This window comes from Lolium perenne, chromosome 1 (genome assembly GCF_019359855.2).
Source record: "Lolium perenne isolate Kyuss_39 chromosome 1, Kyuss_2.0, whole genome shotgun sequence".
NCBI lineage: Eukaryota > Viridiplantae > Streptophyta > Magnoliopsida > Poales > Poaceae > Lolium > Lolium perenne.
The window spans coordinates 15,854,036-15,878,831 of NC_067244.2; the positions used below are offsets into that span (position 1 = coordinate 15,854,036).

Sequence of the window (24,796 nt, forward strand, 5' to 3'; positions counted from 1 at the left end):
GATCATATCTATGAAATGATGAAGTAAAGTAGCAACCAATCCAACTAAGCATCTAGGTGGAGACTTAACCCTTTATTATCTTATGAGATCTTGTGAACATACCATAAACTCTAGAATAACCCATTCTTATATAAGAGAGTTCAAGATCTGGTGTTACACTCAAGTTAGTTGAGAAAACACTTGGATTCAAGGGAGAGATTTATTCAAATATCCAAATGGTTAAACCATTATTCCTTGAGTAAAACCCTAAGTAATTATCTCAGGCAATCTCCTGGGATATAAATTATTGAGACAACCATAATTATGTCTATTCAAGAAACTATAAAAGAAAGTCTATATTTAGTTCATCAAGACAATGCTTGATCATGGAAGTGAGAAACCCATTTAATGAGAGATCCCTTAGGAAGCCAAACCTTGATCATTATAAATTGAGTGATGATCACAAACCCTAAGAACTTGAGGTAGAGATATTAAGAACAAGTTGATCATGCCTAATCCATGATCATGCTATTGAGGTATGTGAGGATAATTTAAACCCTAATATGATTATTAGATATTATTCCCCACATGAAATCATAGGGAGGTAACTAGTAAACAAACCTAGACTTATATCCTAAACCCTAACTTGTGAACCACTTGGTGATCACAAGTAGAATTCTACCACACCTACATTCCACTTATTCTTCATCTAAGAAAGTTTTAGAGTAAAACTCCATACTTGATATGGTGAGAAATCATCAATCCATCTGACCAAAGTTAACTATAAAAAGAACTATAACCACTGTAGTTACTTTAATGATAAATTGAAGTTAAATAATAGAAGTCAATTGGTAGAAGATAAAACTAATTCTCAATATCTTAGTAGCTATAGGAGAACATAAAATGTTAAGTCAGCAACCACCTTGTCATGGTTAGGGGAGATTAAACCCTAGCTAATTCAACATAATGTCATCCAAATTCTATAAAACTAGAAGTATATCTCAACCCTAGTTTATGTATCACTATGGTGATCATAATATAAACCAGACTATAATTGAGATTCCAAACCATATGCCATTAGGTAAACAACATTAGAACCCTAGAATTGCACATTAATCAAGTCTTATGCTTCAATTCTTGAATATAAGAAAAACCTTGTGCTACATTCCATCATTAGAACCATACGTGGAGTAATCAATCATTTATCCTTGTAACCAAAAGATCAACCATGATTGAAACAATATCTACATAAATACTTTCAAAGATATTGATAAGTACTAATTAACAAGTAGTTTATCATAGATACTCTAAAACCCTAATATATTGGTGCTCACATATAATCATGTGCAAGTGACCAATTCCCTAAATTGAAACCAAGTCTTAATATCACCTTTAAAATACTTTGAGTTCACAGTATCAACTCTATTAATCCAAATAAATTGATTCACAAAAGTGGTATGAAATCCAAATGAGGACCTAAATTCATGATTGATTGATATTTTGAATAAGCCTAAAAATATGGAATGTACTCAAAAATAAAACCCTTGTTCTAAATAGAAGGAATGGTGTAATAATCATTGTTCTACAACTTAATCAAATTCAGCACAATCAGAAACCTGCAAATAAAATAGGAATTCAAATCAGATTCAAATTGAAAAGAAAGACAAAATAGAAAATTGAAAACAGAAAAGAAAAAGAGAGAAAATGACTTACCTAGCTTACCTGGCCGCAGGAGCCCACCAGCAGCCCAACAAGCACGGGCCCAGTACAGCCCAACTTGGCCCGTGGTACCCCTTCGTCCAAAAATAGCTGGAGGAGCTCGTCCTCATCCCTTCTCTCCGCATGGACGACAGCACGACGGCGTGCTCTCCTTCTCCCTCTCGCTGGCACCTCCTCCTTGAACGACGATGTGACGAGGCCCTCTCCAACGCAGTATAAAAGCTCCAGGACGAAAACGAGCGCCGAATTCTTCCTCTTCTCATGAAAATTCCCCACACCCGAAACCCTAGTTGCGCCGGTCACCATCACCGCCGGCGATTGGAGCAACCCCGAGCCAAGCTGAGCACACCATTGTCTCCGCCGTCCTCGACATGCTCTCGGTGCAAAAGGAATCGGACCGAGGCGAGCTGTGGTCTCGCCGTCGAGCTCATCTTCCCGAAGGCCGGCGACACCAAATTCCGGCAAGCCGGACTTCCCCTTGCCTCGCCGACCACACCAGCATGCTCCTGGTGAGCTCCTGAACCTCTCAGCATCTCTAACTCGTCCGATAGCGTTCTGTACCGTCTTCGCGCCGATCACCCGAGTCCGCCGCCGCGGCACCTCACCGTTGGCCAAGCTCCGGTGACCCAAAAATGGCGGCACCACCACCAAACTGAACCCCTCGGGGCGCTGCGTATGGTGGTGTGAGTAGATCATCCGCGCGCGGCCTGAATCATCGGCGATTGCCGATTTCCGCCGGCCACCGTGAGCCCTGGACATGAACTTGATTTTGACCAGTCCACGCTCACGTGGCAGCCAACGTGGCCCACTGGCCCACTGGTCAGTCCCTGCGTGTAGACTAGCCCGGGTGCAATTAGCATTTCCTTTGTTTTGTTTCAAAATCCAATAATTGCTGAAACTTTGAAATAATGTAGAAAATTCATAAAAGCTCAGAAAAATACAAATAAGATATCAAAATTATTATAAAAGAAAAATCTATCCAATAAAAATATAAAATGAAATTTATATTTTTAAATAGAAATCCATTATTTAATACTTATTAAATAAGCCTTTTCTTTAATTCTAAATTGAATTAAAATTCAATAAATAGTAAAACCTTTTAAATAAATAAAAACCAGTAAGAAAAATAAAGAAAACATTAAAGCTATTTTTTCTTTATTTGTTATTTTGTTAAATCTTTATTAGTGGAAATTTAAACCCTAATTAATAATTACTTTAATTATTAAATGTTTAAAAATAATAAAAAGCCAAATTCAATATTATTTTTATTTCTAAGTTACTAATAACTTCAACTTTATAATGAAGTTATTAATCCAATAATTATAGGGTAATTAGGAAACCCTAGTTCCATTATAAATAAAGTGATAACCTCATCATTTTATGTGCAAACCTAAAACCCTAATTCCATATGGAATAATATTACAACCCTATCATTTCATGTTGAACTCTAAAACCTTAAATTAATTCGGAACCCTAGTTCCATTATTACATGTGAACCCTAATTTGTTTCTAACCTAAACCCAAGGTTAGAACTGGTGATCATGGTACTTTATTTCAAGTCATAGAGCCATCATCAATGACTAAAGGACATACCTATGTTCACATAAAGTGTAAAAGACCATCACTAATATATGGGTAACCCATGTGTCCATCTTCATCAGACCTAAATATTCAAGTAGGGTTAACCAAGTGTAAACCCTAGATCCTATTACCAACACAATCATCCTTAATTATCCAAGCTTAGCATCACACCATGGTGATGAAACCTTGATAGCAACCATGTATAAATACTTTCTTAGGATACCTAGGCTTAACTCAACCTTACAAGCCCTTTGTGTTGATGAATCCAACTAGGTTGTGATCCATCTACTACTTATTCCAAAAAACCAATAAAAACCATAGAAAACCATAGAACTCCACAAACCTAATTATCATACTTGTTCTTCATTAAAGAACATGTTCTTCAAAAGTTATTCTTTTGAAGTATATGATAATTAATCATTAACCATGTCATATAGTATTAAACCGACAACTATTCTTTACTTGTTAACATTATGCCAAATATCATTCTTTGTGTGCTCAATGGATTACTATGCGTTATTATCTACATCGAGGATACCAAGTAATACTACCCGAATAAGAACCTTGTTTGTGAATCACTCTAAAAAGTGCAACACACCCTAAACCAATCATTACAACTCACTGATCCTAAATCATCGGGTTAGGTCACGCTTAGAGCGATTGCATCTCATTCTTATGCATTATTGCATCCTTGCCAATCTTTTAAACATCGTCCTTACCGGACGATGATGCTATTTCAGAATTTGGAGTTATTGCGCACCGAAGACCTTGCCTGCATAATCTTGCAGTCAAGAAAGGCAAGTTCATCACTTGCTCATGTCAATTGATTATCTTTATCAAATTACTTGCAAAGTACTATGATTATCACTATTGCATAAAAACCAAAACCACTATTTTCATAACTATGAATATGACTATGTGGTGGGCAATGGAACCATGGATTGTGTTGATATGGTGGAGGTTCCATTGCAAGGGTTTATATCCATCTAGGATTAAACAACAAATGTCGCCAGTGATTCTTGTGCCGTAATACCCGTGTTAACCATAAGATCTGGAATGGGACGGACTAGTCAATCGTATTTCCACCTCTTGTACATCAACGGATGCGCTTGCCGTAGACACTTGTATCCTGAGGGACAAGCGGTGGGCTGGGGAAGCCTAAAGTCCCCACGGTCATGCGCTCTATGATGGAAAGTAAGGTGTCCGGAACGGTCTATCTATGGTTGATAGGGCAGGGCATATAAAAATTGTTCGGAACGGTCTACCTTAATTGGTATAGGGGAGAACAAATGCCTGGGTCGGTCTCACCATAGATATAGGGGAAGACAATCTTACAAAAGGGTGGGTGTGCGAGGTAGCGGAGGAATATGATTGGCTATGACCTTACTCCTGGCCTCACACCAAAGGAAGTGTGGACAAGCCTGCAGCTTGGTTGGCAACAAGGTTAAGATCTCTTATGGGTAAAGCAACACCCCTCTGCAGAGTGTAAAGAACTGTGACCTGTCACTCCCTGTTCCGGGATATGGAACTGCGAACGCGGCCGGAAAGGAGCTCCATGAAGTTCTAGTAAACCGGTGAAGGCTGACGGACATAGTTCTTCTAAATAAAAGCAACCTTTTGAAGAAATGGTTATGAAAACTTGCATTGGTATTAGACTTTCTGGTCTAATGCCGTAGATAGTGCATTAAACACCTCTTTCCTATAATGAACTTGTTGAGTACGCTCGTACTCATCCCACTCTTAAATCCCCTGCTTAGATATGGAGGCATCAAAGGAGGATCTACAGCGCAACTCGAAGACCAAGGAGTCAACAACTACTTCAAGAGACAGGACCCTGTCAGAGGAGCCAGATACCACATCCAACAAGGAGAAAGCCTAGTTTAGCCATAGAAGGGAACTAGCTTCCTAAACCTAGCTCCTATTTAGCTAGAGTCTATTCTTAGCCTCTGTAGTTAGGGAAATACTCTACAAATAGAGTTCGTGATAAGACTAGACTACGAGTCATTCTTCTGGAGTTATCTGCAGTTTTACCTCATTGTAAAGTAGGAGGCTGTGCTGATCTTATGTAACAGAGTCGATGTTGTAATTCTATAGACATACCTTGGACCCGCATATGTTTCTGTTGTACCACTCTGAGCGATATAATACTAGTGGAACGGTGTTTCATTGGTGTTATATCAGACTTGCATACTACACCATGCAGTGGTATGCCGGGTCACCACAGTGATCAAAGTTGAGAGTGTCCACTAGTGAAAGTATGATCCCTAGGCCTTGTCCCTAAATACTGCTATCGCTGCTTGTTTACTGTTTTACTGCGTTACTACTGCTGCGTTACTACTGCTTGTTTACTGTCCTGGGCAAAGCACTTTTCTGGTGCTGTTGCTACTGCTCATATTTATTCATACCACCTGTATTTCACTATCTCTTCGCCGAACTAGTGCACCTATTAGGTGTGTTGGGGACACAAGAGACTTCTTGCTTTGTGGTTGCAGGGTTGCATGAGAGGGATATCTTTGACCTCTTCCTCCCTGAGTTCGATAAACCTTGGGTGATCCACTTAAGGGAAACTTGCTGCTCTTCTACAAACCTCTGCTCTTGGAGGCCCAACACTGTCTACAGGAAAAGGAGGGGGCGTAGACATCACCGCACCCCTCAAGTGGCCGGCACCCCCCTCTCCCCAAACCCTAGCCGCCCCACTCCTCCTTCTTCCCCGCACGCTTAGCGAAGCTCCGCCGGGATTCTCCACCACCACCGACACCACGCCGTCGTGCTGTCGGATTCAAGAGGAGCTACTACTTCCGCTGCCCGCTGGAACGGGGAGGTGGACGTCAACTTCATCAACACCGAACGTGTGACCGAGTACGGAGGTGCTGCCCGTTCGTGGCGCCGTGATCAAGATCTTCTACGCGCTTTTGCAAGCGGCAAGTGAACGTCTACCGCAGCAACAAGAGCCTCATCTTGTAGGCTTTGGAACTCTTCAAGGGTGAGTCTCGATTATCCCCTCGTTGCCACCGTCTTCTAGATTGCATCTTGGCTTGGATTGCGTGTTCGCGGTAGGAAATTTTTTGTTTTCTATGCAACGAATCCCTACAGTAGCAGAGGCGACCAGAGCCTCACGCGGTAGTGTGGAATAACCTCATCGTAATCGCGAACCGTCCACCAGGAGTGACGGCCCGCCTTGTTGTACTATGTGTGGTACACTCACTGGTAGAAAAACGCTCATCTATACCGGTTTCAGAGGGGCATTCGTACCGGTTGAGCAACCAGTATAAATTATCCGGCACTAAAGCTCCCCCCTTTCGTACCGGTTGCTTACGAACCGGTATAAAAGGGGCCTTCACGTGGGCCACAAGGAGTGCTCAGGGCCAAGGAGCTTTGGTACCGGTTGGTAATACGAACCGGTACCAAAAGTTCCCACCCGCGGCAGGGAATTTGCCCGAATCTCTGCCGCGGCAGAGAATTGAAGTTTTAGGGTTTTTGGAGGGGTTTAGGGATATCGGTTTGTTTCATATCGCGTCGATGCACCAGAAACGCGTTTGGGTTTGGGTAGTACATGAAGATCAAGATGATGCATAGCAAGTTGGTGCATATAATATAACACACATGTAATTGCATAAGATCGCAAATTAAGTAGCACTATGCATGAAGATCGATCTTCATGCATAGTGGTACTCTCCGAGGCGTACTCTATATATGTCTATTACATGTAGCATAGTGGTACTCTTCGAGTCAACTATATATGTAACATGTACATCTTCATTCATAGTGGTACTCTGCGAATGGTGGTATGACGTCCCGAAGGAAAAATCCCGCCGATTCCTCGCCTATTGCTATGAAGCGGTCATCGATTGAGAGCTTGTTCCGCTTTCTTGCCAACTATAAAAGAATAACATACAAATGAATACATGAGACAACTATTACTGAAACTCAGCACAACTTATGATAAGAAAACAAATTTGTGAAGATTGTTTTTGTACCTCTTTATTTCTTTCATTATTCGTTCTCTCGCTGACAATTCTGCGGATGTACTCGCAAACGAAGAATCCACAGAGATCAGTCCCTTCTGGTTGTTGCGGGCATTTCTTTACAAGAATATAATTCAATCAAACAATAGTCAAGTATGATAATTAAAGGTGTGTGGACCTAGGTAGTACTACTTACTTTCGCACGCCATCGCAGCTTCGGTGTCCATTCATGGGACTTATCTTCCTTGATGAAAGTTTCCCATACGCTGCTCGACAAAAGAAAATGCATAAAAGAGTCATCAATTAGTTCATAGCAGGAAATTAACGAAACAAACCGATAAGAATTAAAATTACCTTCTGAGCATTAAATAACAAGACACGTATAGTTCCGATTTTTTGCTTAGTGAGTCAAAGACTTCAACTTCTCCAATTTCCATATTGATGACGAGAAGAATAAAGTGAAACCTACGCACGTTTCAATATGTAGTGTCATATTTATAAGTCATTAGTTAAAATTTTGACATACGGTGAGCAAAATATAATGTGTTATAAGACAGTAAGACTCACTCGAAGTTGTAAGGCCAAATTATTAGCTTTTTGTCACGTTGTCGCTTCAAAAACCTTAGCAAAGTCTCCGGTGTATCCTTGTTATAGAGGGGATCTTCTATGGTTTTAACATGCATTGTGTGCGGGTCAATGAACCCAATGTCTGTGATTTCGTCCCTTTTGCATTCGAGCATCTTCGATCTGCATAATATAGCGCACAAAAGATTATAATCTGCAGACAATGAACGAGCTGAGCTAAAGACTTCTCAAATTAAATAAATAAATCACTTACAGACAATAGCAACTGATGATTGATTTGTCGAGGGCCCGGAGATTGTATAACTGAAAGAGTTCGCCGAAGTCAACGTTCACACAGTATTCCTGGAAGTAGTGCTCTTCCCTAACTCGCACCATGATAGTCTCGATCCCTTCCTTTGAGGCATTAAGGTACCACGAATGCAAGTTACGCATACATGTTGGTACCTTCCTGAGATTCTCGACCAAATCTTTCCCTTGAACAAATTGATATGCTCGTTCAGCGAAGGCGTAATCAGTTGTGTCTTGTCGAGAACTTTGAACGGGCTTCCCGTCAAACACCTTGAGAGGGGCGACCGATTGAACGGGTTGTTGTCCGAGCTGGTAGACTTGGTGTATCCCTTTTATCTCCCTGATACCCGATTGAACGGGTTTTGTCGCCTCGATCATCTTGTCATACGACCTTTCAATAGAACGCGCATAGTCAGATGGCGGCGATGGTACAGGGTCATATAGATTCTCAACGGTACGCACAACTTTCACCGGATCTAGTGTCTTCTCGAAAGGTATCTCCGGCACTTTCGGTGCAAAAAAAAATTTCACCTCAGCCTGAACGGCTTCCCTGTTTTCCTCGGGAGTTTTTTCCCAAGGTAACTTCTCAGTAGGCGGCAGTTGTTTCTCCTTTCTAGCTTTCTTCCTAGGCGGCGTACCATTCCGCTTAACGGACGCTGTCTTACGCGGAGGATCTCGAGATGGTGGACTCACGCTGGGGTCCCTCTCAGGTAGGTGTGGACTTGGCTGATCATGTGGACTGCCACCAGGAGGAGTCGATGGCATTTGCTGCTCATGTGTAGGAGTCGGTGGCCTTTGCAAAAGGACGACGTACTTCTTCGGCCATAGGGTGAAACCGTGCTTGACATCGGCCAGTGTCCTCTCATCTTCACCTCTAGGAATATCAAGCTCCACTGTTTCAAAACCCGGAACAACTTCATCCACCCCGACACGAACACAGCCAGGTGGAATGGGCATATGATGGTGCATTGCTCCATCTTCACTTGGGTACACATAGCCGACCGCCACCTTAATGGACGCGGTCCTGAATAACATATGTAGCTCGCAATCTGTCTTCTCCGTGACATAATCCACGGGGTAGCTTCCTCCACGTCCATCAAGATGCGAGGAACCGACACTGCTTCTTCGCTCAGATGGGGCAGCATCGGCTTGTGGATCCTGTAGAAACAGCGGCTGATCAGGTGGCCTCTGATTTTTCTCAAGAGCCTCCACCCTATTTAACAATTCTGTTAATGTGTCGGCGTCCTTCTTCTTCTTTCGCGAACGTCTTCTATAAGTGTCAGCGCTGTCCGGCCACGCTTCCTTCATGGTGAGACCTGGGCAAGCTCGTACCCGTCCAACGTGTTCAGGGTTCCCCAGTGCGAGTGTCAGCTCGTCATTCTCTCGATCGGGAATGTACTCTCCCTTTCTGACCTTTTTAATTGCATCTACAACCTTCGGTACAATTGCATCAATTTTTTCCTTCCATTTTCCCTTCGCAACGATCAGCCCTGTCTTTGGGTCCAACCCTGCCCCATGAGCGGACAACCAGAACTTGGACCGTTCGGGCCAGTCCCATGTCTGTGGAGTGATTCCTGCATTCATCAGTTTATTCTCAAACGCTGTCCACTTCGGAATGGCACTCTTGTAGCCACCTGACCCCAAATGATGCGTAAGTTTCTTCTTTGAAGCATTTTCGGTATTTTTTTTCGATCGGGACACAAAAGTAGACGATTGCTTATACTCCTTAAATGCGGGCCAGTGATCTTTTATCTTCACTAGATTATCATCGAATACTGGATCTTCATTCTTATATTTGTCCCATAAATTTTTCTTCCAGGTCTGGAATTGTATGGCCATCTTCTTCCATGTCCATTCCTTGAATTTATTCTTCTGGCCTTCCGTCATGTCTTCCGGTAGGCTAAACTTTGTCAGTAGCGTGTCCCAAAGAAAAAATTTCATCGTGTCGTTGACATAACTAGCACCACTCTCCGCGTTCTTTGGCTTATGCCACTCTTGAATGCTGATCGGTACATGGTCCCTAACAATAACTCCGGCTTGACTTGTAAATTTGCGGCAAAACTCCTTGGGATGCTCTGGTTCACCATTATCCTTGAATGTCGTGAGGGCTAACCTGCCCTCGCCCTTTAGCACCCGCGTCGGGCCTCGTTTTGTTCTAACAGACTTGCTCGATGATCCAGAAGGCTAAAAGAAAAAATTATTCGTTAATAAGTGCAATACAAATAAATGAATGCATCTAGGGATGAACATAGACTAATTGATACATAGATATACACCTCCCCGGAGTTTGTGACGGACACTTCGTTGTCTCTTCTAATTTGTTCAGACTCAAGTCCCTCGCCGAAATCATTCAGAACGTCTTGGAACTCGTTGTCATCTCCATCGGGTTCCGGACCACGGGCACTCTCATAGATCAATTTCTGCACCGCTTCTTCCCCCTCCTCATCTCGGACGAAGGTGCCGTCCTCCATACCTCAATGTCACTACAAAATTAAGAAAGCAATTGTATTTCATTCATCATGTCATGATCATATAACAGATTGCTAGATGGATAACAATTGAAATGAAGAAAGCAAAAAAACCCTAACCCTAACACTCGGCGCTCTTCCTCTCGCTCTTCTCTCTTTTTCTCGACCCTAACCCTAACACTCGACGCTCTTCCTCTCGCTCTTCTCTCTTTTTCTCGACCCTAACCCTAACACTCGGCGCTCTTCCTCTCGCTCTTCTCTCTTTTTCTCGACCCTAACCCTAACACTCGACGCTCTTCCTCTCGCTCTTCTCTCTTTTTCTCGACCCTAACCCTAACACTCGACGCTCTTCCTCTTGCTCTTCTCTCTTTTTCTCGACCCTAACCCTAACACTCGACGCTCTTCCTCTCGCTCTTCTCTCTTTTTCTCGACCCTAACCTAACACTCGACGCTCTTCCTCTCGCTCTTCTCTCTTTTTCTCGACCCTAACCCTAACACTCAGCGCTCTTTGTCCATCATTTTCCCTCTCTTTTCATGACGTGCTCCTCACTTCTCTTTTCACCAAAGCTCTATTGCCTTTGTTCTCTCTTTGTACTTTCGGTTGGAGTAGAGATTAGCTTGATATTTATATTTATTTGTTTCCAACTTTACATCCCACTCAAGAAAAATCAACTTATTCATGTCCATGAATCGCTAATCAAAATCATGCTCTTACTTTAGTGCAGCTGCTATTTGAAACTAACGCCGTAATACTCCTGTCATCCCATGGTCAAATATTCATATAAACTGATATGAAAGGCTTATTTCATTAGCTCACAAATCATTTCACCCCGGACTTGAAACTAACGCCACGAAAAGATTTTTTTCCCCATGACGCACGCCACGAAAATATTCATATAAACTGGTTTTTTCCCCTCAAGAAGCAGCCCCAGGCCGTCGCCACGCCGCGGGCTCGCGATGGCGCTCCACCAACGGAGGACAATGGCCGATATCATGGCGGCGTCGCGCGCGCAGGGCCTGCACGTCAGCGTGCGCACGCTCAGCCCCTTCTTCCGCGTGTCACGGCGAGAAGCAGCCCCAGGCCGTCGCCACGCCGCGGGCTCGCGATGGCGCTCCACCAACGGAGGACAATGGCCGACATCATGGCGGCGTCGCGCGCGCAGGGCCTGCACGTCAGCGTGCGCACGCTCGGCCCCTTCTTCCGCGTGTCACGGCGACCCGCGCCGGGCCCGAGAAGCAGGCGGCGGCGGCGGGCATGGAGCTGGGCCGCGCCGAGGGCGCCGTCCTGCCTTGCCCCGGGGGCTCCCTGCCGCACCTCAACTCCATGCGCATATGTCGCGCGCCACGCTCTCGGTCCCCGACAGCCCGCTCTTCGGCCTCGGCCTCTTCCTCGGCGCTGTCGCCGTGCGTCACAGCTTCGACGCCGGCTGCGTGCATGCCGAGCTGCTCGCCATGACGTTCGCGGAGCTCCTCGGCATAACGTCGAACACCTTCCGGGTGTTCGATGGCCGGCGCCGAGGCGGAGGAGCGCAGCAGCTTCTGGAAAGCGACGGCTACCTTCACGGCGACGACAACCTTCGCAGCAGCAGTGGAGCGCGCGCAGGCGAGGGGAACAACAAGGAGCTAGAGACGCCGACGGTGCCGTGGTGGAGGACGTACCTGCGGCGGCGCGCGGAGAGAGGAGATGCCGCTGGCGCTGACGAGGGACGGCGGCGACGGCGACGGCGTGGTGCGGCGTGGCGCTGACGAGGGACGGCGGCGACGGCGTGGACGACGGCGACGGCGAGCGCGCGGAACTCGGCGACGGCGACGGCGTGGTCTCTGCGCGGGATGTGAGAAATTTGGGGAATTGGGGGAGAATTGCCCGCGCGGTTAAGTGAAACTAGATGATTCCCTCGCGCGTTGCTGCGGACATTTATTCTAAAACATTTTAAAGACATTTGTACATCAAAGTAAAATAAATCACTGAATTGAATATAAAGATCTCGAAATTGCTCAGAAACAATTAAAATAGTGTGCTACCAAATATATATTAAACAATGGTAGATACAAAAATGAACCAATAAACCACGACTCACTAATGCTAAACATTGGTACATATGACAATGAATTATGCAAACACGTTGACCCACTGTTCTGAAGATTTTTTTTCAGAGTGTACTAATTTAAATAGCTCAACTCCAATTTTCCAAAGTGTATGGAGGACTCACAAAAAAATTGTTACCACACTATTGGTCTGATATTTGAATTACTGGAAATGAAAGTGCATATACAGATCGGGAATATAAATCTGGGAGTTTTATTTTTCCCGGGAACTGAATGAAAACACTATGATGAAAATTTGCATAGTCCCCGTTGGGAAAGTACTGTGCATATATATTTCATAGTTGCATTATGTGAGTAGTTCCTGAAATCTATAGCTGTTAGCTCCTTCCGCTGTATTTAGATCCATTGTTGCAGCGAGAGATAGAACTAAATTTTGTCCATAGGGAGTAGAAATTTAGACAGGCTTAGCTGAAGCATTGGCCTAATTTAGAATGAACACTTGCTGTAGACACCAATGAAAGTATATGTCGGAATATTGGATAAGGAAAATTGATAACCAACTTCAGAGGAGATGGGATAAATAATCGTTAGCATTTAGCAATAGTACCCCGGGAAACTCCTGCAAGCAAAAAAGAATACATCTCCTGCGAAACAACATTTCGTTATACTCAACCAAAAAACTGAATAACACTATTCAAACATGAGAAAAAATAGAATGCGCTCACCTGTGCATATACTCCATAGTTCCAAGAATATACAATCCAGAAAGAGCTCATCATTACTGGGCCATACTGGACAATAAGGGGTGGGGTAACTAAGAATCCATAGAGGCCATGGCACCGTTGCTTCTTGCTGTCAACGTTGTAGATGGGGTGGGGGGGGCGGGGGGGGGAACCTCCAGCCGAGCTTTCTATACATGCAGATCATGGCGAGGGCTGGATGAGAATGGAAGTCAAGCAAAAGCGTGGCATCCACTCACCCCAAACGCGCGGCCACAAAAACAGTGTGTTGGTGAGAAGTGGCGGCACAACAGAAATATATAAAGGAGTAGAATGAGGTGCACAGTGGGAAGAGGAGTGGAGAAGACTTGTAACGGCCATGATGAATTTATTTAGATGAACAAAGAGGAGTCCGGTCGTATGTACCCGATGCCTGCATGTATGGCTAATCAGTTTCTTAACGGATATCAGGAGTAATATTTGGGCTTAGTATGGAAGTGGAGAAGCCAGGAGAGATTAAGCGGTGGGCAATCAAGTGTTTTATAACTACACAAAAGAAATAGAGGAAGGTGAACGCCTGTTGTACTTCAAGATTTCATTTCATGGTTGAAAAATAAGAGAGAAAATAATGACTTGTTTGTAGGTGGTATATATGGGCTGGAAAAATAGGTAGTGGGGCCAAATGAAAATTGATGATGTAGCACCTTGCTGATGTGGATAGGCTGCTTGTTTAGAGAAATATGTTAGTGGGTTGCTCCAATTTAGATATTATAGATACAGGGGATGACCCTTTGGTACCGGTTGGTACGAAAGACGAAAGGTCTTTCGTACCGGTTGGTGGTACCAACCGGTACCAAAGGGTTTTTTTTTGTTTTTGTTTTTCTTTTCCTGTTTTCTTTTCTTTTGCTGTTTCTTTTCTATTTCTTTTTTCTTTTCTGTTTTTTTTCTTTTCTGTTTCTTTTTCTTTTCTTTTATGTTTCTTTTCTTTTCTTTTTATTTTCTATTTCTTTTCTTTTCTATTTGTTTTCTATTTCTTTTTCTATTTCCGTTTGTTTTCTTTTCTATTTCTTTTCTATATCCTTTTTTATATTTCTTTTCTACTTATTTTTTCTTTTCTGTTTCTTCTTTCTTTTCTGTTTCTTCTTTCTTTTCTTTTGTGTTTCTTTTCTTTTCTTTTTATTTTCTATTTCTTTTCTTTTCTATATGTTTTCTATTTCTTTTTCTTTTTCCGTTTGTTTTCTTTTCTATTTCTTTTTTATATCCTTTTTTATATTTCTTTTCTACTTCTTTTCTATATATTTTCTAATTCTTTTTCTATTTCTTTTCTATATATTTTATATTTCTATTCTTTACTCCCGCCACGACGCCGTTCGCGCGGGAAACTTTCCCGCCATGTACGACGTCGCGCGGGAAACTTTCCCGCCACGACGCCGCACGGGAGAAAAAATGCGGGAAAGAAATGGCGGGAATAAAATTTTATTACAATTGAACTCGAAATAAAAGTACATAGCTAAACTGAAAATTAAGATACAGTGCCAGATTTGACTGTTGGAGTCATTCAGTCATACTCGTGCCTAGCCCTATAGTAGTCGCCACTGTAGTCGTCGTAGTCGCCGTCATCATCGTCGCTGGCATCGGGATCGCGATAGTCGCACCTCGGCGGGAGAGCACGCGTGGGCTGGGATTGAGGGTAGCGCAGGCGGGGGCCACGGTAGGCCATGACACCCTGGAGAGTCCGGCCGCGCCACCACAGCCGACGGCCGGCCTCGTTGAAGTTCGAAGGAGGCGGGCCGCCCTCCTCCTGCCTGGCAAGCGCCCTCTCACGCCGATTGATGAAGAAGTTTTCCCAAGTCGGGTTGTAGTCGGGATGCCACTGGGGATTCCTCCGCTGCTCTGGCGTGAGCTCGAAGTAGTAGTGGTTCGTGATGGACATCTCGCGCGCCACACCTAGAGGGACTGGAGGGACCGGTACGCCTCCGACGCTTAGCAACCAGCCGGTCGGGACGCGGTAGCCCGGCGGGCAGGGGTAGTTCGAGGCGCAAAGCACCTCCGCCTCCCGGGGGGTTAGAGATACGATGGAAGCCATGGGAGAGAATGATGAGGTTTGCAGATATGAGTCTAGATGTGATATGTAAATGGTGGCCAAGCCTACATATATATATAGTGAAAAAATGGCGGGAAGACAGAGGCGGGAACCGGTGGAAAGCGCGGGAAGAAAATAGGCGGGAAGGCAGAGGCAAACCTTTAGTACCGGTTGTAGGGTGCAACCGGTACTAAAGGTGTTTTTCTGTCATGTAACAAAACTGTCAGTGGGATAAGGACGCGTGGGTAACTTTTAGTACCGGTTGGTGGGTGCAACCGGTACTAAAGCTGTCGGCAGGATAAGGACGCCCTGCTCGATGAGATAAAGTATGTAGCGCACGACGCCCTGTCGGTGGGATACGGACGCGTGGGTAACCTTTAGTACCGGTTGGTGGGTGCAACCGGTACTAAAGCTGTCGGCAGGATAAGGACGCCCTGCTCGATGAGATAAAGTATGTAGCGCACGACGCCCTGTCGGAGGAAGAAGAAGACAAAATAGAAGCGGCGTCGTGCCTATAAAAGGAGCATCGATACGCCATGGGAAGCAGCTCAACAAGCCAACATGGATGGAGAGTTTCATCACCATGGATGGAGGAAAGGGTTGGGAAATCTCCCGTGGCGGAACTTGTCGAAGATGCCCTTGGTGCACACGCCCTATGGCATCTTCGGAAGTTCCGCCTCAGAAAAATTTCCCTGCATGCCCGTGAAAGACTCCATCCCCTCTAACAATGTTGGGGAAAGGGTTGGGAAATCTCCCGTGGCGGAACTTGTCGAAGATGCCCTTGGTGACACACACCCTATGGCATCTTCGGAAGTTCCGCCTCGGAAAAATTTCCCTGCAAGCCCGTGAAAGACTCCATCTCCTCTAACAATGTTGGGGAAAGGGTTGGGAAATCTCCCGTGGCGGAACTTCTCGAATATGCCCTTGGTGCACATGCCCTATATATGGCATATTCGGAAGTTCCGCCTCGGGAAAATTTCCCTGCAAGCCCGTGAAAGCTACTTAACTAGTAAAACAAGCCAACCATCTCCATTGTTAATATCTTACATACAGTAACATCATTATTGAGATACACAAGTTATGATCCCTATATGTAGCTAGCTAGTCTTCTGAGTTTTCTTCGTCGGTTTCCCTTTCTTCTTACTGCGACGAAACCATGGACAATCTTCATTGTTTAAGATGATGCTTGGGTCAATTTTTACCTTGAAGGGTGGAATATCATCAAACTTATTATAATCTTCTGACATGTCTGTCTTGTCCTCTACTCCCACGATGTTTCTTTTTCCTGAAAGAACTATGTGCCGCTTTGGCTCATCGTATGATGTGTCCTCTTGCCTTTCTTTTCTTTTTTTCGGTTTGCTAGACATATCCTTCACATAAAAAACCTGAGCCACTTCACTGGCTAGGACAAATGGTTCGGTGTCGTACCCTAGATTCTTGAAATCCACTGTAGTCATTCCGTACTGCGGGTCTACCTGTACCCCATCTTTCAGGTTGAACCATTTGCACCGGAACAAAGGGACCTTGAAATTAGGTCCATAGTCAAGTTCCCATATCTCCTCTATGTACCCATAATATGTGACCTTGTTCCCATTGCCATCTTCTGCATCAAAGCGGACACCACTGTTTTGGTTGGTGCTCTTTTTGTCTTAGGCGAAAGTGTAAAATGTGTTCCCATTAATCTCGTACCCTTGAAAAGTCGATATAGTAGAAGATGGTTGCTTGGCCAACAAGTACAGCTGCTCGTCATCGGTGACATTCATGAGACGTGTTTGCAACCAACCGCCAAAAGTCTTCATGTGTTCTCCATCAATCCAATCTTCACGTTGCTCCGGGTATTTAGAGCGTAAGATATCCCTGTGTTCCTCTTTGTACGGAGCCACCAAGATGGAATTATGTAGAACTGTGTAGTGTGCTTGAGTGAAAGAATGTCCGTCCATACACGTTGCTGATTTCTTTCCTAGCGTGCCTTTTCCACGCAGTCTCCCCTCATAGCGCGATTCAGGAACACCGATCGGCTTAAGGTCAGGAATAAAGTTAACACAAAACTCAATGACCTCCTCTGTTCCATAGCCCTTGGAGATGCTTCCTTCTGGCCTAGCACGGTTATGAACGTACTTCTTTAAGACTCCCAGGAATCTCTCAAAGGGGAACATGTTGTGTAGAAATACAGGACCGAGAACGCCAACCTCTTCGACCAGGTGAACTAGGAGATGTGTCATAATATTGAAGAAGGATGGTGGGAACACCAACTCGAAGCTGACTAGACATTGGACCACATCCTTACGTAGAATTTTGTAGAGTAAGTGGATTGATCACCTTCTGAGAAAATGCATTGAGGAACGCACATAGCTTCACAATGGGTACTCGAACATTTTCCGACAGAAGCCCCCTCAATGCAACCGGAAGTAATTGTGTCATAATCACGTGGCAGTCATGAGACTTTAGGTTTTGAAACTTTTTCTCCGACATGTTTATTATTCCCTTTATATTCGAAGAGAAGCCAGACGGGACCTTGATGCTACTCAGGACTTCAAAAAAGATCTCCTTCTCCTCTTTGGTAAGAGCGTAGCTGGCAGGACCTTGATACTTCTCTGGATTCAGGTTGTTTCCTTCGTGGATACTTTGCTGGTCCTGCCGTGCATCCGGTGTATCTTTTTTCTTCCCATACACGCCCAAGAAGTTTAGCAGGTTCATGCAAAGATTTTTCGTCACGTGCATCACGTCGATTGCAGAGTGAACCTCTAAGAATTTCCAGTAGGGTAGCTCCCAAAATATCGACTTCTTCTTCCACATGGGTACGTGTCCGTCAACATCATGCGGAACAGATTGTCCGCCGGGACCCTTTCCAAAGATCACTTTTAAATCCTTGACCATATCATATATAACTTCCCCAGTAGGGCGGGTAGGCTTCGTTCGGTTATCTGCCTCACCTCCGAAATGCTTTCCTCTCTTTCTTACGTGATGTTGTTTTGGAAGAAATCGACGATGCCCCAGGTACACATTCTTGTTTCCCAAATAATTACTGTCAGTCTCACCTAAACAGTGTGTGCATGCATTGTATCCCTTGTTTGACTGCCCTGAAATATTACCAAGAGCAGGCCAATCATTGATGGTTACAAATAACAATGCTCGTAGGTTAAATTCCTTTTGTTCGTGCTCATCCCACACAGGTACACCTTCGTCACGCCACAACTCTAAAAGTTCTTCAACCAATGGCCTCAGGTACACATCAATGTCGTTGCCGGGTTGCTTCGGGCCCTGGATGAGCACTGGCATCATAATGAACTTCCGCTTCATGCACAACCAAGGAGGAAGGTTATAGATACATAGAGTCACTGGCCAGGTGCTATGACTGGAGCTCTGCTCCCCGAAAGGATTAAAGCCATCTGTACTTAGACCAAATCTTAAGTTCCTTGCGTCATCTGAAAATGACTTGAACTCTCTGTCGATTTTTCCCCACTGCGACCCGTCAGCGGGGTGTCTCAGCATCACATCTTTCTAACGGTCCTCTTTGTGCCATCGCAACAACTTGGCATGCTCTTTGTTCTGGAACAAACGTTTCAACCGTGGTATTATAGGAGCATACCACATCAACTTCGCAGGAACCCTCTTCCTGGGGGTGGACTCACCCTCAACATCGCCAGGGTCATCTCGCCTGATCTTATACCTCAATGCACTATATACCGGGCATGCATTCAAATTCTCGTACTCCCCGCGGTAGAGGATGCAGTCATTGATGCATGCATGTATCTTCTGCACCTCTAATCCTAGAGGGCAGACAACCTTCTTTGCTTCGTACTGTTGGAGATATGCCCAAGAGGCAATAATAAAATGGTTATTATAATATATCTTTGTGTTTATGATAATGTTTACATACCATGCTATAATTGTATTAACCGAAACATTGATACATGTGTGTTATGTGAACAACAAAGAGTCCCTAGTAAGCCTCTTGTATAACTAGCTTGTTGATTAATAGATGATCATGGTTTCGTGATCATGAACATTGGATGTTATTAATAACAAGGTTATGTCATTGTATGCATGATGTAATGGACACACCCAATTAAGCGTAGCATAAGATCACATCATTAAGTTATTTGCTATAAGCTTTCGATACATAGTTACCTAGTCCTTATGACCATGAGATCATGTAAATCACTTATACCGGAAAGGTACTTTGATTACATCAAACGCCACTGCGTAAATGGGTGGTTATAAAGGTGGGATTAAGTATCCAGAAAGTATGAGTTGAGGCATATGGATCAACAATGGGATTTGTCCATCCCGATGACGGATAGATATACTCTGGGCCCTCTCGGTGGAATGTCGTCTAATGTCTTGCAAGCATATGAATAAGTTCATAAGAGACCACATACCACGGTACGAGTAAAGAGTACTTGTCAGGAGACGAGGTTGAACAAGGTATAGAGTGATACCGATGATCAAACCTCAGACAAGTAAAATATCGCGTGACAAAGGGAATTGGTATCGTATGTGAATGGTTCATTCGATCTGTAGGATAACGTAGCATAGAAAACAAAAAAATTCCTACCGCGAACACGCAATCCAAGCCAAGATGCAATCTAGAAGACGGTAGCAACGAGGGGTTTATCGAGTCTCACCCTTGAAGAGATTCCAAAGCCTACAAGAGTAGGCTCTTGTTGCTGCGGTAGACGTTCACTTGCCGCTTGCAAAAGCGCGTAGAAGATCTTGATCACGATCGCTTCCGGCGCCACGAACGGGCAGCACCTCCATACTCGGTCACACGTTCGGTTGTTGATGAAGACGACGTCCACCTCCCCGTTCCAGCGGGCAGCGGAAGTAGTAGCTCCTCTTGAATCCGACAGCACGACGGCGTAGTGTCGGTGGTGGTGGAGAAGTCCGGTGGAGCTTCGCTAAGCGTGCGGGATGTGGTGGAGGAGAGAGGCCGCTAGGATTTGGGGAGAGGGGGCGCCGGCCACTATAGGGGTGCGGCCACCTTGTGGTTCTTGGGTGGCCGGCCCCCTCCCCTTGGCCCCTCATTATATAGGTGGAACCCCAAGTGTTGGTCTCCAAGTCTTCGAATAAGACCCGAACCAAAAACCTTCCATATGGTGGGGAAACCTACCCAAGCTAGGACTCCCACTAGAGGTGGGAGTTCCACCTCCCATATGGGGGGGTGGCCGGCCCCCTAAGGGGGAGTCCACTTGGGACTCCTCCCCCACTAGGGTTGGCCGGCCATGGAGGTGGAGTCCCATGTGGACTCCACCTTCCTTGGTGGTTTCTTCCGGACTTTTCTAGAACCTTCTAAAACCTTCCGCGTCATTTTAATTCACATAAAATGACATCCTATATATGAATCTTATTCTCCGGACCATTCCGGAACTCCTCGTGATGTCCGGGATCTCATCCGGGACTCCGAACAAATATTCGAACTCCATTCCATATTCAAGTTCTACCATTTCAACATCCAACTTTAAGTGTGTCACCCTACGGTTCGTGAACTATGCGGACATGGTTGAGTACTCACTCCGACCAATAACCAATAGCGGGATCTGGAGATCCATAATGGCTCCCACATATTCAACGATGACTTTAGTGATCGAATGAACCATTCAAATACGATACCAATTCCCTTTGTCACACGATATTTTACTTGTCCGAGGTTTGATCTTCGGTATCACTCTATACCTTGTTCAACCTCGTCTCCTGACAAGTACTCTTTACTCGTACCGTGGTATGTGGTCTCTTATGAACTCATTCATATGCTTGCAAGACATTAGACGACATTCCACCGAGAGGGCCCAGAGTATATCTATTCGTCATCGGGATGGACAAATCCCATTGTTGATCCATATGCCTCAACTCATACTTTCCGGATACTTAATCCCACCTTTATAACCACCCATTTACGCAGTGGCGTTTGATGTAATCAAAGTACCTTTCCGGTATAAGTGATTTACATGATCTCATGGTCATAAGGACTAGGTAACTATGTATCGAAAGCTTATAGCAAATAACTTAATGACGAGATCTTATGCTACGCTTAATTGGGTGTGTCCATTACATCATTCATATAATGATATAACCTTGTTATTAATAACATCCAATGTTCATGATTATGAAACTAATCATCCATTAATCAACAAGCTAGTTTAAGAGGCATACTAGGGACTTCTTGTTGTCTACATATCACACATGTACTAATGTTATCACCAGAATTTGACCGAGTCAGAGGTGGGCCGCGTTCAGGATTGGGCTTGAAGAATATACATGGAAGAAACACGTGAACCGGCCTTGTACACGAAGTTTGGGCAGTTTACCCTTGTATCTGTAAATATAGTAGGATACGTGTCGGTTAGTTAGAGTTTGGCTCGTGCACGGTTGGGATTATTCCCACGTTAGAAAGTCTACGGACTATAAATATGTATCTAGGGTTATCAAGAAAAACAACAATCACGTTCATCACAAACCAATCTTGGCGCATCGCCGACCCCTTGTTTCGAGGGTTTCTTCCGGGTAAGCATCATGCTGCCTAGATCGCATCTTGCGATCTAGGCAGTATACGTTTATTCGTTGTTCATGCGTTGCTCGTACTGAAGCCTTTTTGATTGCGAGCAACGTAGTTATCATAGATGTGTTAGGGTTAGCATTGTTCTACCGTGCTACATGCTTCCGTCCATGCAACCCTTAGACGTCTAGCCGTCCTTACACCTTTCTTAGGTGTAAGTGCGGCACCTTGCTTGATCATTGTTTAGTAGATCCGATCCGTTATGATTGCTCCTTGATTCCTCAAGGATTAGTTTAATATCTACATAGTTTGGCCTTACAAACGGGTTGAATGATCCAGTAGTGCGTAGGGTGTAGTTTGCTAACCCTAGACAAGATGTTCCGGGGATCAACTTAACGTTGGTTTTTAGGCCTTGTCTAGGGTCGGTTTATTATCACCGTGCGTGGCTGCCAGGCTCAATCACGTGTAGGATGTTCCGATTATGTGGTGAAAACCCTAAATCGTCGTAGGTCGTTTTAGCTTCATATTGATCAAGCAGGACCACCATGCAATCGTAAACCCTATACGAGTCATGGGTGGATCGGCTCCTTGAGCCGATTCACGGGACAACCTGAGAGCCGATCGAGGCTCGTATTTAATGCTTACGTGTATGCAATGCAGGAAACTTAGCGAAGCAAATCCATCACCTTCCTGATCAGGTATAGATCAGGTGGCACGCCCTTGCACCAGCATCGGGACGTGCGTACCAGGAGCTTTGCGGGCCGTCGCTCGGAGGGACCAGGGCCAGCCGCAGCCCTAGGTTGTTCCCGGCTCTTCGTGTTGCCAGCCGTAGCTCGCCGGTGGGTTTCGGACGCCAACACATTCTGGCACGCCCGGTGGGACAGTCTTCGACATCAACTGCAGCGCCATCTACATCTGAGATGGTGGAAGGTACTCCAGTAACATACGAGGATCTGCCCGAGGAGCTCAAGAAGAAGTATGACGACGTCAAAGCTATCCTCGAAGCCGACCTCATCGGCTCTTTCCACAGGACCCGCTCGCACGGCATCAGGTGGAGAGGGTTCACACCTGAAGGCACGCTCGATGGAGTGGACCTGTCCACCCCTTCAGAAGAACGCACCAGGTCCTTGCGTCAGGAGATCAATTTCATGGTAGCTCATTCGCTACACCGCCATTCTGAGAGCCTGGTGAACACTTTGGAGCGTGTCGCCCTTCGGGTGCTCCACGAAATCTTGAGGCATCAGTACTCTCCGTCAGGGCCGGCTCTAGGGACTCACCAAGGAGAGCTACCACTCCAGAGCCGACCACCGCTGCCGTTCGCGCTGGCAGCACCAGAGGTGCCGAGTACACCGGCATTCGTCGTCTACAAGATCGGTGGCGATCCTAGCGATTACCAGTTCTTGTATGAGGCGCCTAAGGAGATCCCTCACGGATACACGTGCACATACGTGCCAGACAGCAGTAACTGGGCACTCACGAACCAGGCTGCAACAGCAGGGACTTCCGGAACAGCAGGAGGAGCCTCTGGATCAGATCTTGAGAAGCAGACGTGGCTAGCTAAGTATGCCACTCCGACGAACGTCCAGAGCTCAACTCCTGCAGATAGCTCAGATCTTGAGAAGCAAGCGTGGCTAGCTAAGTATGCCACGCCAGTGAATCTTCAGAGCTCAACTCCTGCAGCTAGCACTGCGGATCAGATCAGCACGATCTTGAGAGACCAGTTCGGCATGGTGCCGAAAAGGAGGGCAATCGGCTATTCCAAGCCGTACCCCAACGACTACGATTTGATCCCACTACCACCCAAATATCGGCTCCCTGAATTCTCCAAGTTTAGTGGGTCAGATGGCTCCAGCTCTATCGAGCATGTAAGCCGATATTTGGCGCAGCTGGGCACGATCTCAGCTGCAGATGCACTACGCGTGAGGTTCTTTGCACAGTCCCTCACAGGATCGGCTTTTGGGTGGTACACATCACTGCCACCAGATTCGATCCGGACTTGGAAGCAATTGGAGGAACAATTCCACATGCAGTATCACTCAGAAGCTTCCGAGGCTGGCATTGCCGATCTAGCACAAGTACGTCAGAAGCGCGGAGAAACAGTGTCAGAGTACATCCATGGCTTCAGGACCGTTAGGAACCGATGTTATTCGGCTCGTTTGACTGAAAAAGAAGCGGTTGAGTTGGCGGTGGTGGGTCTCGCATCACCGATCAAGGATATGGCTTCCCAAGCAGACTACCCTTCACTGGCGCACATGGTTCAGAAGCTATCATTATATGAACAGCGCCACCCAGAGCTGTACCAGGACAAATTCAAGCGTGCAGTAGTCCTGGTTGAGACAGAGGAAGATGAAGGGTCTGCGGGAGATCAGGAGGTAGCAGTGACTGAATGGACTCGGGGGGCAAGCCCCGTGTCCTGCAAGTGGGTGAAGCCACAAGGTCCTCCAAGAGGGTTTGACTTTGACGTAACTAAAGCTGAGCAAATTTTCGACCTCTTACTTAAGGAGAAGCAGCTGAAGTTACCCGAAGGCCTCAAAATCCCCACGGTACAGGAGCTGAATGGAAAGCCATACTGCAAATGGCATAACACGTTCTCCCATACCACCAACGACTGCAGGGTGTGGCGTCAGCAGATCCAAATGGCGATAGAACAAGGACGTCTAATTTTCAACCAGTACGCCATGAAAGTCGACACACACCCCTTCCCCGCCGTTAACACGGTGGACTACGCTTACCCCGAGGGGTGCCAGCCAGGTTTCTCGTTGAGCATTAACATGGTCGAGCCTGGGCACCACTCTGGTAAGGACAAAGGCGAGGGCAGCCGCTCTCGTAGCAAGGACAAAGAGGAAGCCATTCCACGCGATCGGCTC

The 24,796-nt window shown here is 45.5% G+C and overlaps 1 pseudogene; it reads left to right on the plus strand.

Annotated features, from left to right (window-relative positions):
• The first annotated feature begins 11,691 nt into the window (after window positions 1-11,691).
• On the plus strand, window positions 11,692-12,331 carry LOC139831519 (uncharacterized; annotated as a pseudogene).
• Window positions 12,332-24,796: the final 12,465 nt, after the last annotated feature.